The sequence below is a fragment of the Schistocerca americana genome, chromosome 8, assembly GCF_021461395.2.
Source record: "Schistocerca americana isolate TAMUIC-IGC-003095 chromosome 8, iqSchAmer2.1, whole genome shotgun sequence".
NCBI classification, from domain to species: domain Eukaryota; kingdom Metazoa; phylum Arthropoda; class Insecta; order Orthoptera; family Acrididae; genus Schistocerca; species Schistocerca americana.
The window spans coordinates 116029127-116044889 of record NC_060126.1 but is presented as its reverse complement, the minus strand read 5'-3'; the positions used below and the strand labels follow the sequence as shown (position 1 = coordinate 116044889).

Here is a 15763-nt window from a genome sequence, read left to right as displayed (position 1 = left end):
AGGCGAGCTGATATGAAACTTCCTTGCACAGTGAAAATCCCATTCTGAAAACATCCCCCAGGCTGTGGCTAAGCCATGTCTCCGCAACAACCTTTCTTTCAGGAGTGCTAGTTCTGCATGGTTCGCAGGAGAGCCTCTGTAAAGTATGGAATGTAGGAGACGAGGTACTGGCAGGTGTAAAGCTGTGAAGACGGGGCGTGAGTCGTGCTTGGGTAGCTCAGTTGGTAGAGCACTTGCCCGCAAAAGGCAAAGGTCCCGAGTTCGAGTCTCGGTCCGGCACACAGTTTTGGTCTGCCAGGAAGTTTCATGAGGTACGTTTACATCAACATCTACATCATACTCCGCAAGCCACCTAATTTTGTGTGGCCAAGGGTACTTTCGGTCCCACTATCTGATCCCTCCAACCCTGTTCCACTAGCGAATAGTGCATGGGAAGAATGATTGTCGGTGGCCCTAATTTCTTGAATTTTCTCTTCGTGGTCAATAAGCGAGATATATGTGGGGGGAAGTGATATGTTGTCTGACTCCAACTGAAAAGTGCCGTCTCGAAATACTGAACTGCCAGAGCCTGCACCATTCTGCAGGTCGTACTGCAAATTCTTACTATCTTTTGCAGTTGCTACTTTGGTATAGACAACTGCAAAAAGATTTAAAGAGCATCCGACGCTTTCCAGTAGATCATTTGTATATATTGTAAACAGCAACGGTCCAATCACACTTCCCTGTGGTACTCCGGATATTACCTGTACATCTGTCGATTTAGTTCCTTCCCGAAGTCAAGGAACACGGCTTCAACCTGAGCGCCGTAATCCACCGCGCTGCGGATCTCATAAATGAACAGAGCGAGCTGAGTTTCGCCGGATCTTTGTTTGCGGAATTCATGTTGATTTTTATAGAGCAGATGTTCATAATTCTGCAACAGATTGACATCAAGGACATAGGTCTATAATTGTGTGGATGTGTCTTACGGCCTTTCTTAAAAACGGGAATGTCCTGCGCTTTTTTCCAGCTGTTAGGTACCTTTCGTTACGTAAGCGATCTACGATAAATCACTGCTGGAAGGTACTGTTAAACCAACCGGTGTTGTGGATGAAGAGACATTGCGCTCGACGTATGTGACTATGTGATGTGGATTCACAAACACATTTCTTCTCTGCCAACACTTTATTCCTGCTTTGGAAGAGCACAGCTGTGAGGAAACCACTATTTTCAAGCAAGATGAAGCAACACCTCAAGACACTTGCCCAGCGAGAGATCTTCTACGAACGTGTTATTCCCAGAGGTTTTCTAGATGTATGACCTGCAAGACAACCTCATATATATCCATGTGGCTTCTGGCGCTGGGGATTTCTAGCTTTTCTCACTTGTTTGACCTTTCGACCCACTTCCCGTTCCCAATCCATTTCATACGGAAACATTTCTATAGGTATTTCTTGCATTCACAGCGGCAGGCTTGTACTTGGTGGCCACAATTGGAACTAATGTTTTCCATCGTAAATCGCTTCTGTATTAACCCATTAGAATATCGACTAAGTTTCGCTGTCATGTCGACAATCGAATCTGTCAGTAGTTGTCCTTTAATTATAATCACCCGGTGTCTGTGCAACTTTAGTTTTGCCACAGAATTTTTTATAGCTATAATTACCGCTAATATCAGTTGTTTACTGTTGTAGTATTTCGTCCTTTCTCACTTATTTTATTACATTAAATTCGAATGTATTATGCACTACTGCCACCTGGTGGCATTTTCGCTGACTCGTGGACCTGCGTACACAGTGCCAGAGATATGGCTTGTTGCCAGGTAAATAACCTATATGTTTTCATTTCTTCGTTTGTGTGTCAAACGTTGATTGTTGTGAGATATGGAGGTAAAGTGATTCCGCTACCTAACTCTTACCATAGTTGTTTAAAACAACAACCAGTCACATTACTTCCTTCGGCAGCGCGGTTCAGCAAGTGTACCAGACGCAACATTACTTTTACACCGGATAGAGGGGGGAGTGGGGGGGGGGTCTGAATAGTACTGCTACTAGGAAAAATATTTGTACGTATCAACCTGATCATGTTGCCATATCTTCAAAGGGGAGACCTTAGCCCATCACCACCGAGTAAGCATCGAATGCACCCTTGCCCCCCCCCCCCCCTCCCCCCCCATAGACTTTGATATGCCACTCGACGGCGGCACAAAAAATATCCAGGTAGCAATGACAACAAATTCAACTATCAAAGATTGATAACGCGTCCAAGGCGACTGAAACAAATTTTAAAATTGAAGGATATCTGCCGGTGAAAGATCTGCTACACTTATAATAAGTGAATAAATATTAAATGAATAAGTTGGCCATGTTTATCTGTTGCACAACGGATAGCAGTAGATGGAAGTTTGCGAGGGAATGCGTACGCATGTGCTCTGGTAAAAATATCACGTTTATTTAAGAACACCTGAACAAACTAATGAGGTAAATAAGTAAAAAATTTGTGATGGTTGCTGTTCTTGATGACACTGTCAGCTGCTTTAGAAAATTGCGTTTACGACTGCGTCTTAGAGACTCCACAACGATTTATCATTAATTATTAATTATGGAAGCATTAGAGGAATCTTTCAATGGCGAAATTCACGGACATATACACATATAACAGAAATTCAGGACAAAAATAAGCATAAAGAAAAACTTCACCAGTATGCACGTGGTTTCCAAACGTTCTTCACTTGGCTTGAGTGCACGAAGCAAGTGAACAAGAGATCACCGACGAGAATAAACTGTTAATAGTAGCACCAAATGAGGTTCTGAAACTAATTTGGAAGTTTTACCCCGAGAATCAGTAAATGTGATATGTAACGACTCTCACAATCCGCGAACACGTGGTCGTCACAAACGGAAATTCTGGATAAAATGAGTACTGAAATTTAGAATAACTAAGCAAATTGGACAGGATATGTTACTGTGAGACACAATCTACCAACTTAAAGGTCTCAGATCCGTACTTAAAACGTGCTGAGACGACAAACACACGTGGAAACTAAATTATGAACCGAAATCTGCTCAATTATACGAACTAAATCAGACTGAACTGAGAAGATATATCACGAGTCCATATGGTTGAACAGAGGTAGAACAGAACAGTGGCTTGCGTGCGGCCAAGTGCAACTGCTTATAACTTTGCGAAGATAACCAGAAATGATCAGTATACCGCTCAACGACCAATGAGCGATGAGAGCAAGACGTTAATTTTGACTGGAGCTGAAATCTACAAAAATAAGATAATGAATTAACTATGAATAGTCACACTCACACTTAGTCGGTATCGCCCGTCTCGCGTCTCCCGGATCACTGCCGAGCGAACCCTTTTGGAACCCAATCTTTCAGTCCTTCCGGAAGTGCCCAGAGTGTGTAGTGCCTATCTGTACAAGAACTTCGTACAAGGCGAAAGAAACCTCTTTGCTACTTGGTACGTGCTTTATAGGGTTTGTTATTCTGCCATAGTAGCAGACTTGTTTTACTCCCGCAGATCTAGATACTGAAATTTACCTTGTACACTCTCATTCATGCTCTTCATTCATCAGGTGAGAAAGGGTGTATATACTGACATACTGCACGTAGATGAGTTGCATATGCGTTTGGGGCTCCGATAATATTACCAAAAATAAAAGTAAAATGTGAGGTGAAATAAAGGTACCATACCTTGGATTTTTTGTTTGTTTTGTTTTAGCGCCCAGAAATGAGGTGCCAGAGGTGGTTACTTAAGTTAAAGCAAATGATGAAGAGGCTCACATAGAGACCCTTCAAAATAAGGCACTTCTTGATATCGAACAAAAGTACTTCTAGCGGGTGAAGGCCGGTTACTTTGTCACTGTGTCCCAGGAGGGAAGCCATGGCAGATTTTTAAAGACTGATTTATTCATTATTTGAAGTTATATGGAATTCACTATCTAACTTGTTCTTCTTTTTGGTGGGCGAAAAATTAAATGTTTTTTGTCATAAAATTTAAAGTGTTCATATATTGATTCAGTTCGAAATATATGGGGAAGAAGGAATCTGGGAGGTATAGCTGGTCTGGTCTTGCTGAGTGAATGCATGTAGTTTGAAGAGTTTTATTATGTGATTTTTTGTGACTTATTAATTGATGCTGTATCTTTGTTTAATTCTGTTTGATGAGACATCCATAATCAGCACTGTTTCTTGTGAATTTAAATGTAGCTGTATTATGTTTGTACTGGAAAAAGCGTTCGACAATGTAAAATGCTGCAAGATGTTCGAAATAGGGGTAAGCTGTTGGGAGTGACGGGTCATATACAATACGTACAACAGCCAAGAGGGAATAATAATAGGAGTGGACGACCAAGCACGAAGTGCTCGTATTGAACTGTTCAACCTGTACATCGAGGAAGAAACGAAGGAAATAAAAGAAAGATTCAGGAGTGGAATTAAAATTCAAGGTGAAAGAATATCAATGATACGATTTTCTGATGACATTTCTATCCTGAGTGAAAGCGAAGAAGAATTACATGATTTGCTTAATTGAATGAACAGTCTAATGAGTAGAAAATGAGCATTGAGAGTAAATCGAAAAAATACGAAAGTAATGAGAAGTAATAGAAATGAGAACAGCGAGAAACTTAATATCAGGATCGACGGTTGCGAAGTAAAATAATCAATGACGGACGGTGCAAGGAGGACATCAAAAGCAGACTAGCAATGGCGAAAAGGGTGTTCCTGGCCATAGAAGTCTACTAATATCAAATATCGGCCTTAATGGCCTGTGGGAAAAATCGGAACAGAAGAGAACTGAAGCATTTGAGATGTGGTACTACAGACTAATGTTGTTAACTACGTGTCTGATAAGCTAAGAAATGAGGAGGTTCTGTGCAGAATCGGAGAGGATATGAGGAAAACACTAATAAGGAAAAGGGACAGGATCATAGGACATCTGTTAAGACATGAGGGAATGACTTCCATGGTATTAGAAGGAGCTGCTGAGGGCAAAAACTGTAGCAGCGACTACACTATTTGGCCTAATCCTGTAGAACAGCATGTCTATTATCGTGAACTAATGCCGGATATTAGTACCACCCACATTCGGATGATTGTGAAAGAAAGCTAAGCAGCTATTTGCATTTGTAACTCTATTGTAATGCATTTTCCTTCTCTGTGCTTTCTTATTCATGAGGGCAGTGATGGTTTACTTTAATATACTTCTTGTCATGCAAATGATGCTTATTGGATGGCTTTGTCCTATCACTCTCCAAACACACTGCTCAACGGCAGTTTAAATCAAGACAGAGTCCCTGTCTTTTTCAGCGAGGAGGTCACGAAGTCTGCAGATGGTAGCTCCCAGGTCGTGAAGTCGGAGATGGAAATGGAAATGAGCTTTTGGCGTCATTGGCCGGGAGGCCCCTTGCGGAGCAGGTCCGGCCCCCTTGGTGCAAGTCTTATTACATTCGACGCCACATTAGGCGACTTGAGCGCCGGATGGAGATGAAATGGCGATGAAGACAGCACAACTCCCAGTTCCTGAGCGGAGAAAATCCCCGACCCAGCCGGGAATCGAACTTGGGCCCGTAGGACGGCAATACGTCAAGTTGACTACTCAGCTATCGGGGCGGACAAGTCGGAGATGAACAGCAGTGATGTCATGAAAATAGTTCTCGACTGATGGGCGCCTGGCTCAGGAAACTCACTCAGCCCTTAGGGCTGTCCTCCTAGTGCTAGGATACAGCAGGGCTTGTTTTCGATCTAGTTTCTGTCCTTGTGGTCCGTGGCCTCTAGTAGTGCTTGGGTCACCTACTGGTTAACGGTTGGAGCATGGCTGTCTATCTTCTGACTGACTGGACTGTTAGCCAGCCGGAGTGGCCGTGGGTTTCCAGCCGCTACAGTCTGGAGTCGAGCGACCGCTACGGTCGCAGGTTCGAATCCTGCCTCGGGCATGGATGTGTGTGATGTCCTTAGGTTAGTTAGGTTTAATTAGTTCTAAGTTCTAGGCGACTGATGACCTCAGAAGTTGTCGCATAGTGCTCAGAGCCATTTGAACCATTTGAACCTGACTTTTAGATATCCTTGAAGCATTCATGTGATGTTGGTTGCGGACACTGCAGGCGTTATGCCTCAGTACAACAGGCTTCAAGTGAAATTCAGTTCTTCCACATGCTATAGAGAAGTTGGAAATAAGTGGTTGGAAATAAGTGCATCTCCCAAAACCACAGTATACTATCCTTCATCTCGAGGTTCCATGATGTTATTGGAAGCTTATGTTTTCAATTACTTTGTCATCATCATTTGCTGTGAAACTGTACAATACACAGTGAAAGACATCCCCCACAATTGTGAATAGGTTAGGAAGCAGATTGATTTATTACTACATGTTCTAAGTCTGACTGTCCCATTATGAGCACATGGGTTCAAGTGCCAGGAAGGAATAATTGGAATTTCGTCCTATTTTGGAACCCATAGTGATATCCACGGTTGGCTCTCTGGCTTGGACCCCAAGAGGTTAAGGATATAGGAAGTCGTTTTGAAAATTAAAATGGGAGAGATTGGGATTAATGTCATTCTGATTATCAACAGGGTTTAAGCTCTAATCGGGTAACGAAGTCAGGTGTTCTAAATTAACTGTATGTTGGGTATAAAGTTGTATATAGCATGACAAAACCTAACATACTGAGCAAAAATTAAAATGCTGAAATTTATCTCGCCTTCATGATGTTTACTAATGGAAATTACACCATTAGCTATTAAAATTGTCCAAAAGGGAATGATAGTAAGCAACGAAATATTACATATTGTTCATAAATAATATAGTGGAAAGAATATACGATTAAATTTGCAGGTGGTTTATTCGTACGAACAAAAGCTTTGCCACGGCTGGTCATTGAATCAAACTGAGCTTGGATGACAGGTGGTACATGTCACTCCACGTTCCTTCAACTCTATACCAGGATCCATCAGTCGTAGTGGCTGTTGAGCGGTGACGTGACACTTCCTCACTTTCAGTAAGCGAGACATCTGGAGAACGTGCAGGACAGCCAACAGTCGAATACCCTCTGTGGTGAGGTAGGCCAGGACAGCACTTGCAACATGCAGTTTTGGATTATCTTGCTGAAAGTCAGCAACAGGGAGTCCTAGAAGGTATTGCACAGCTGGCAGCTTTAGCAAGTCGGAAGTGCAACGTCTGCTCTCCTAACTATCGGTTAATCGAACCAGAGCTGGTGGAGTTGTGTACCCTATGACATCTCGTAACATCACACCAGATACTGACTTCGTAATATGAAGATGACGATAATGATGGTTGATCTCCTCGGACCCACCAGATGAGAATGCGTCCATTGTGAATCTGAGCAGAACTGGTTTAAAACAAAAAAGTTGTGCCACTCCTGTGTCCACTGTTGTCTGTAAGAGCATTACTGACTACGCGAGTCTCTCTGCTACTGCGTCAAGGCAATCTGAAATAATAACCGCCGTGATGACAGTGGTGCTCCATACGTTTTCACAGTGGCCGAGTAAAAATTGTCTTGTTGCAAACAAGTCCATTTTCTGATTAAAGTTACACAATATGGCCGTACGGTCCTGGAAGGCAGAACGAGCGATATGTTTACCTCCTTAGGCCATAGTCACGTTTGGCAGTTGAGTCCCAGCTTGCCAATCAGGTTGGTCATCTTGCCCTTCGATGTGAGGATTTCTTACATGACGATAAGGCACAAGAATGCCTGCTGTGACATTGCGCTTGACATTTGAATGAAAACCTAATAATAATGAGACATTCGTAAGATATGCCGATCTGCAAAGAATGTCTGACAATTAAAAATTGAACAATATGTTCTAGATTCTCAGAAAAACGTAGAAGCAATCGTGAGAGGCGGACAGTGTACAATATGCACAGGAGGGGGAAAATGAGACTAGATGGTATAGAAATGCTCTTATTAAAACTGATGTAAGTCAGCGATCCAGTCTTACGCCCCTGTTTGATGGAAATGAATCGAAGATTCATGAGAGGGATTAAAATTCAGGTTGAAGGGATAATAATAATATTTGCTGATGACATTGCTATCCTTAATGAAAATAAGGACGATTTGCAGGGCCTGATAAACGAAATAATCGGCCTAATGTGCACAGAATATGTATTGAGAGTAAATTGATGAAATACAAAAACTATGAGAAGTATCGAGTATGAGAGAAATGATAAACTAAAAGTCGATACTGGGACCACAAAGTAGGCGAACAATGAAATTTACTGCATTGGAAGCAAAATAATACTTTACAGACCAAGCAAGGAGGACATAAAAAGAAATGTACGAATCGCCCACTGCTGGACTGCAAACCCCTGTTGTTTTTTCGGGATGCAGGCCTAAGACCTGCAGCGTCGTTAGACGTAGTAAAACAGTATGCAACATTATTCCATTTATTACTCAGAACAGAAGTTGTAATAACTGGTGGCCCCGTTAGCAGGAGAGGAATCCACTGAATCCAACAGCGGACTCAAAGCTGCCAAGAACGCGGTGAATGAGACGTGTGTATTCGATGCACACGTCGTTTTGGGGTGTTTTCAATCCCTCTCAGATTACTGCTCGCCTTGTCAGGTGGACTGAGATGTTGGATGCAGTGAGGTAGTGCTGAATGCTGAATCCGGCCCGCCGATATGGTGCTAGGCTGGAGTTTTAGGGCAGCTTCTACCCTGGACCAGAGCCGTGTTGGTAGACCCCAAGACTACCCATCTGTGCTCGTTGCTGTGCTGCCTTCAGTACTGGACACTGGAATTCATCATCTGTGGCTACGGATCTCTGATCTTCTCGTATGGCAGCAAGTGTAAGACCAACATTAGAACAATCTCACAAGATGTTACCACACCGTAACCAGAGAATCGAATCCAAACGCCATTGCCGTCGATCCTACTGATCGAATGCTGTAGGCTAGTGGCGGTGGAGTATTTATGTCATGGAGAAGAGGCTCCGCTTTACGATGTCATTTGGGGTTCTGCTCTTCTCGAGTCGTTAGCCGGTTTCAATTCCACTATTTCTTACATGGTCATTACCGCTTAGTCAAACCCCTGCTAGGTGCTGTTGTGTGCTACGTAGTGTCTCTTACAAACGTTACGAAGACAGTTTGATCTGCACTCTTCTAACGGATTTCTGCTGAGTCTAGTTCAAGAGTGTCGCGATTGCTGTTTTCCCGACAGAGTAATGACGGCTGTTGATACGCGTGATTGAGTAACGCTGGATTTTCAGACATAGAAAATTTTATCCTCCCTTTTCTTTACTAATTTGCTCCGTAACAGGAAATTTACACTGGAAAAGGGAGCAGTCTCTGCCAAAAGAAGTACAGTAGTATCAAAAATCGGCTTTACTTGAAGGAAGAAATTCCTTATAATGTACGTTTGGAACTCAGCATTGTATGGAAAATAATCATGGACTGTGAAAAACCCGGAAGAGAAGAGAACCGAAACGTTTGAGATGCGATGAAAATAGGTATACTGATAAGGTAAGGAACGCGGTGGTCCTCCACAGAATCGCCGAAGAGAGGTTTTTTTTTTTTTTTTGTTGTCTACTGACTGGTTTGATGCGGCCCGCCACGAATTCCTTTCCTGTGCTAACCTCTTCATCTCAGAGAAGTACTTGCAACCTACGTCCTCAATTATTTGCTTGACGTATTCCAATCTCTGTCTTCCTCTACAGTTTTTGTGCCCTCTACAGCTCCCTCTAGTACCATGGAAGTCATTCCCTCATGTCTTAGCAGATGTCCTATCATCCTGTCCCTTCTCCTTATCAGTGTTTTCCACATATTCCTTTCCTCTCCGATTCTGCATAGAACTTCCTCATTCCTTACCTTATCAGTCAAACTAATTTTCAACATTCGTCTATATCACCACATCTCAAATGCTTCGATTCTCTTCTGTTCCGGTCTTCCCACAGTCCATGTTTCACTACCATACAATGCTGTACTCCAGACGTACATCCTCAGAAATTTCTTCCTCAAATTAAGGCCGGTATTTGATATTAATAGACTTCTTTTGGCCAGAAATGCCTTTTTTGCCATAGCGAGTCTGCTTTTGATGTCCTCCTTGCTCCGTCCGTCATTGGTTATTTTACTGCCTAGGTAGCAGAATTCCTTAACTTCATTGACTTCGTGACCATCAATCCTGATGTTAAGTTTCTCGCTGTTCTCATTTCTACTACTTCTCATTACCTTCGTCTTTCTCCGATTTACTCTCAACCCATACTGCGTACTCATTAGACTGTTCATTCCGTTCAGCAGATGATTTAATTGGTCACTTTCACTCAAGATAGCAATGTCATCAGCGAATCGTATCATTGATATCCTTTCACCTTGTATTTTAATTCCACTCCTGAACCTTTCTTTTATTTCCATCATTGCTTCTTCGATGTACAGATTGAAGAGTAGGGGCGAAAGCCTTCTCTTACACCCTTCTTAATACGAGCACTTCGTTCTTGATCGTCCACTCTTATTATTCCCTCTTGGTTGTTGTACATATTGTATATGACCCGTCTCTCCCTATAGCTTATCCCTACTTTTTTCAGAATCTCGAACAGATTGTTCCATTTTTTATTGTCGAACGCTTTTTCCAGGTCGACAAATCCTATGAAAGTGTCTTGATTTTTCTTTAGCCTTGCTTCCATTATTAGCCGTAACGTCAGAATTGCCGCTCTCGTCCCTTTACTTTTCCTAAAGTAGAGAGTATCATGTGGAAAAACGCTCACCTGTGTTAGGACTTTAAGGAGTAACTTCCATGGTATTTGATGGAGCTGTACAAGGTAAACTCTCTAGGTAAAGATAGATTTAGTATATCCAACACATAATTGGGACAAATAACTGAGGACGTTAGTAGCAAGAGCTGCTCTGTGATGAACAGGATGGCACACGAGAGTTGTTGGTGGTGGTGGGCCACATCATTTTTTTAGGAAAAGGAAGAAACAAAGAACAAAATAATAGGACATTAGTCTTTATTGGAGACCACTGGTTCAATCATTGAAGCACCTCATTTTCAAGAAATGCTCTTACACGATGATTACAGTGCAGTGATGTTCCGTACAGCTGAAAAAATTTAAATTTTTGGCTAGACAGAAGTCCTGATCAAAAAACATCGTATAACGGCAGGTACACTATAAGTTAGATGGAACACTGTCCCCTTCTACTTACAATTGTTGGAACTAAACTGATAATATATCATAAAATGTACAATATATTGTGATGGGGTCCGTCACAGTGTGCCTGATATAAGCCTGGAATACTTTTTCTGGTGAAGATAGCACAAAACTGGTTTTACAGCGACTGTCCCCTTTATTCTTTTATTTTTCTTATTTCACTAGTTTACCTGAACTGGTAGTTACATCATGTGCGCACTTCGTCTTCTGCACCCTTTTTTAGTTAGAGATATAAAATCCCCACCGAGTGTGTGGGCCAAGTCATACAGATTCGAGAGAACGACGCAATGTGTATTTCATCCTACTGCCATGTGCGTCCAGCAAAATCCGATGAGGGACTCGTGGCAACTTTCAGCTCTGCCTTCACTGCGCTGTTCCGCATATCAGTGGAAGAAGTACGCTGTGCTGTTTGCAGTCACAACTGCAGGCAATATGCGAATGATATTCGCCACCTGTCACCGTAGATAAGCAAGCTGACGCTGTCAGCGCTATCTCAACACACGCAGAATTCCGTCATGCGGCAGCGATAGTTAAGCAGGGCAGGAAGATTGGGTTTAACGCCCCGTCGACATCGAGGTCATTAGAGACGGTGCACAAGCAGGAATTGTGTCAAGGATGGGGAAGGAAACCGGCCGTGGCCTTTCAAACGAATCATCACGGCATTTGCCTAAATCTGGATGGACGGACGATGGTTTGAGCCATCGTCCTCCAGAATGCGAGTCCATTGTGCCAATTACTGCGCTCCCCGCTCGGCTGCAACAACAGCTGGTTCAAATGGTTCAAATGGCTCTGAGCACTATGCGACTTAACTTCTGAGGTCATCAGTCGCCTAGAACTTAGAACTAATTAAACCTAACTAGCCTAAGGACATCACACACATCCATGCCCGATGCAGGATTTGAACCTGCGACCGTAGCGGACGCTCGGTTTCAGACTGTAGCGCCTAGAACCGCACGGCCACTCCGGCCGGCAACAACAGCTGAGCCGTGGTCGGCTCGAATCGACTGTAGCATCGGAAATCTTTGCTGAGAACTTGATACGCTTTTCCTCGCTCACCACGTGACAGCAGTATGATGGTCGGGAGAAACTAAAATCGCTCCTGCAACTGCACGGCATTGTACTCTGAGGGTCAGGACGCGTTGGGGTCAAGACACCAAAGCATGGATCGCCAGTGGTCACTTAGCGTGGGACAGTACTTTGCCTGTGGAGTACTACAAAAGAAATTTTCCGCTTAAGGCACCTCTGAAGATCTTGGAGTCCTCCTCTAGCTTGTATAAGGCGTAACGGAACCTGTTAAAGGCTTTACTTTACCGAAGTATGTGATACCCTCCAAATTCAACCAGTTTAACGAGTATTTATGATTATAGAAAAGTTATTGTGTATGTTAACAATGATTGCATAAAATGTCTCAATAAACAATCAACCCATTAAATTATACTGAATAGCTGACCCACATAAAAGTTAATATCACTTGATCGCTGGTACAGCAAATGTCATCATGTAAAAACACTAAGTTCATCCTAAATAATTAATATGAAGTACGAAAAATGGTGGCCAACTTACGTATTTTGGATCTCCTTAAATAAAAATTACCCAGTGAAACCTATTTGTTCACTAGGACCGTTTTCACTCAGTATTCACATTAACACTCCTATTTTAGACGAAAACCAATGTAATTCTTAATAATTCATGTTATTTACTTATTTATGCAAATTAGAGAAGTCAATTGACAAACTTCGAAAAAACGGCATTTTTGTAACAAAGAATTATCCTGTCAAGTCAACAAATCTGTCTGTCATTTTAATAACCTGTTAAATTATGTCACTCGATATAAAATAATAACTTTTATGCACAAATTACGATAGCAGATGTACATGTGACTATATCTCTTTTTAGTAGTTCTTTGACAAGGTTATAAATACAAGCAGCAAGAAGGGTAGGGAGCGGAGTCTGAATGTCACTTTGGTAAAGTGAATGTGTGTTATTGTTCGAGGTGAACAAACATTGCAAAAAATATGTAAAAGAAGTGCTACTTTGTGCTGTGTCATTGTCTTTGATGGACAGTGGAATTAAGATGGTCACCAGAGTAATAAATATTTGAAGTTTAAATATTTGTTGGTTTCGCTCATTATTTATCATCAAAAGCACATCAAAAAGACGGGACCTCATCTTTTTACACCCAGACAACCAGATTTAGAGCCAGTATTAGCATCGAGACACAGCAGCGATCCAGCAAGCAGCAGCGATTACCACAAAGCATTTTAATGGCGCCAACCTAACATCAAGTGCTATCTCCGTAAATGGGAGTGAAATAGTGCGATTATAGCAATATCTACGACTAGGCGACCATTATAAAGGGCACTGGCAAACGATAGGCTAGGAGCAGCACCCATGGAACCACACAAGGGCCTAACCTCCGAGACCTGATCGCTGTGTCTGTATAGCTAGAATTGTGGCGTGTTGTAGTACCAAGCAGTTCACGTCAGTGTTTGTCACTGTCAAGATGCTGTTCCCTTTAACAGAGACACGGCAGTTGTGGTACCGACGAGAACTATCTTGCATTTTATTCTGTAGAGCCTGACTCTGCATTTCATTGTTTGTTTTCGTTTTAAAAGTTCTTCAAATCAAAGAATTATGCCATAGTAAAGAATTTATCTGGAGAATAAGTTCGTTCTTTTTTTATACTGACCGAAAATAACGTAGAGATTAAGTTTTGTTTTGAAATTTCATCCTATGAGAGCTCGTTTCTGGACCTTGCTACTTTAAAGTTGCTGTAACAAATTTCACTAGAAATTAAATTCTCACAATGCTGCAGGTCATTCTGAACTTTAAATGTAGTGCATGTAAATTCAAGTAAGTTAAAGTTTGAGATAAATAGTATTGATTGGGGGCATGTTTTCTCTTTAAATATTATTTTACAAGCAGTGGATCTGATTTAAAAGAAAACACAAAATATTTGTAACAGCGTTAAAATTTGTATAACATCTATATGACTCAGTTTTAGCAGTGTTAGAGTGCCAAATTTACTTGTAATCTGCCTCTAGGTCAAAATAAAATGTTTTGTAAATATTAAAGATTTTTTCTGGTTAACCAGACTTTACCACTTAAAGACAACCTTTGCTTTTGCTTTAATTGTCCTAAATAATCACTTAAAAGAGCTCAGTAGTAGTTGTAGAAGAAAATTTCCATTCTTACTCTAACGTAAAAGAATGTGACATAACTACACTTTTGCGGCCTGTAATCAGTGATTTAAGCGTTGGACCACCGTACGTATCTTGCGAATTCCCCCTCAAAACTGACGTCATCAGAATGAATACAATTTACCTGAATTATCTAAAATGTAACGCTATCCAGTGATATCGAGCTGTCTGAACCAAACAGTCTAGTCGACGTGTGATACGGCCAATAAAGTGACATGCAAACCACCGACCAGATTCACAACTCCTTGGTCCACTTCACTCAGTATGTGCGTGGATTGATACGTGTGGTAATCATAAAATAGGTTCGGCATTATGGAGCATAATCTGCGTCGTCTGAATGTTTTTATTCTTACCGAACACTGTTTTTTAATTCGCTCAGAAACGAACACTCTTTTCAGCTTTTCGTTATATCCGTTTACGAAATAGAAAATGTACTGATTAGACCATAGTTTCTTCTCCTTAAGATTTTTGAGCAAATGAACAAACATATGGCCAGATATTGAGAATATTGTTTAGGTGGATAAATGCAAAGCTTCTTTTTTCTTTTTTTTTTTTTTAAAAAAAGAAACTTCGGTAGAAGCGGATATTAAGACAACTGCGAATATAAGAAAGTAATTAAACATACGACACACTTTGATTATTTCTTATCATAATCATCATGGTGATTGAAACATTTAACGTAATAGTGTACCAGTTTTTCATTACTCTTTGCAAACGTGCAACCGTCGTCTTTCGAACTATGTTATCGCACCTTACAGTTCCTCGTTTAAAGAAACTACAAGCCACATTCTTCGATGGACAGCAATAGTGTATCTGCCCATTGTGACATTGTCAAATGCTACGCAGAAATTTGAAAACAAACGAAGAACGTATGGACACTTCCATCGTCATGGAGCTTGCAATGGGAAACAAAACCGTACGCAGACCATTTTCCAGTAATCACGATCTGATTTCCAAACCAGTCGGAGGCTGGAAAAGAATTGGCTTCGGGTTTCTGCCTAAACTGCGTGCTTTTTTCAGTCGTAACATTCTATGTGGAAATAGTCAAACTGACGATGTCACTCGTCACTCGTTATACATAAAGACAACTTACTACGGCTCAAGCTCCATACTGGTGCTTAATAAACTTTTCCAAATAATCGATCGTAAAGATCCTCGGTAAGTACCCTAAAACTGCCACGTCTTTTACCACGAACAATACAGTTTCCGCTTTTTTAAGAATACCTCTCTCTTCGTGGAATCAGCGTTACGATTTTAGTCCGGGTGCAGTAGTGGATTAATGTTTGGTTAGTCTGTCATATACAGACAAGAAACGTTCCTGATTGTCCTGGTAAATCACCCAATCATAGTCTCATAGAAGAATTCGGAGCTATTTGGAAGAGCAGTTGAATCGTGTAACACTCCGCAGGAT

At 41.5% G+C, this 15763-nt stretch overlaps 1 non-coding gene across 1 annotated transcript; it reads left to right on the top strand.

The window, feature by feature from the left end:
* The first annotated feature begins 205 nt into the window (after nucleotides 1–205).
* On the top strand, nucleotides 206–280 carry Trnal-caa. Its single transcript has one exon. It is a non-coding gene; the product is annotated as a tRNA-Leu (tRNA).
* The last annotated feature ends 15483 nt before the right edge of the window (nucleotides 281–15763 follow it).